This window comes from Octopus bimaculoides, chromosome 14 (genome assembly GCF_001194135.2).
Source record: "Octopus bimaculoides isolate UCB-OBI-ISO-001 chromosome 14, ASM119413v2, whole genome shotgun sequence".
NCBI classification, from domain to species: domain Eukaryota; kingdom Metazoa; phylum Mollusca; class Cephalopoda; order Octopoda; family Octopodidae; genus Octopus; species Octopus bimaculoides.
The window spans coordinates 29318423-29319356 of NC_068994.1; the positions used below are offsets into that span (position 1 = coordinate 29318423).

Below are 934 nucleotides of genomic sequence, written 5' to 3' on the forward strand. Positions count from 1 at the left end.
TATGTAGAAAGTCTTACAGCTGTTTCAGGGAAAATTCAATGTATCCCTTCATCAGAGACGGTAAAAGTAGAAGAATGGATCATTACATCTATATGAGGAGATTTACAGTAAGAAATGAGAGCGATGCGTAGATAGAAAGAACAGAAGAAAAAAAGAAAAAGTACTTGGAGTATAATTCCATTCCAACAGTAAACATCCATGTAAAGAATCCGTGTGGGTATTTTCCAGAGATAATTATAGTTGCAATGGTGGATATATATCATATCCAGTTTACTCTGTGCGTTGTTTACTTAAAGGACAGTCCGAAGTGAGTGGAAGATGTGTGTAGGATTAAGAGGTCAAGCCTTAAGGCAGGAAGGAAAGGAGCAGGAAATAATTTAAGGTAAAAATGAAGGTACTGGTGCCAGCAGTAGGCGATTGAGAGGTCAGTTATACTGACAGGAAGGAAGTAAGAAGGAAAGAGAACAAAGGGAAGAAGATGGGGGTGGAAGCATAAGTTTAGTAAAGAAATGGATAGGTGGAGGAAAGGAGTGTGAGGAGGCAATGTGAAGAAGTAAGAGGGAGGTAGTTATAATTGTTTACAGGAACCTTGAGACAGGAACCTTGAGACAGGAACCTTGAGACAGATTAATAGTAACAGTGATTTTAAGGCCTAATTGACAAATAGTGTCAATGAAATTTTTCCTAAATCTATTGAGAGTCTTGACCATCCCAGCCATGAGATATTCCAAACCCATTGTCTTGAACATGTGGCACAGTAGCCTGTCACCGAGGAGTTGAAAATTCTTAAGGATAAGTTAAAAGAGCTTGCACTGGAAAAAAACTGTCCAAAACAATTCTTATTTTCTCACTGACCATCGTCCTTGTTTTTAAAAAATATATAATGCATCAACAGAGCCTGAAAGATTGCTTTAAGATACATGGCATATATATA

The 934-nt window shown here is 37.6% G+C and overlaps 1 protein-coding gene across 1 annotated transcript in view; it reads left to right on the forward strand.

The window, feature by feature from the left end:
• LOC106880439 (uncharacterized) overlaps window positions 1–934 on the forward strand; it is a 20764-nt gene that overhangs the window by 18598 nt on the left and 1232 nt on the right. The gene's annotated exons all lie outside the window — the stretch shown is intronic.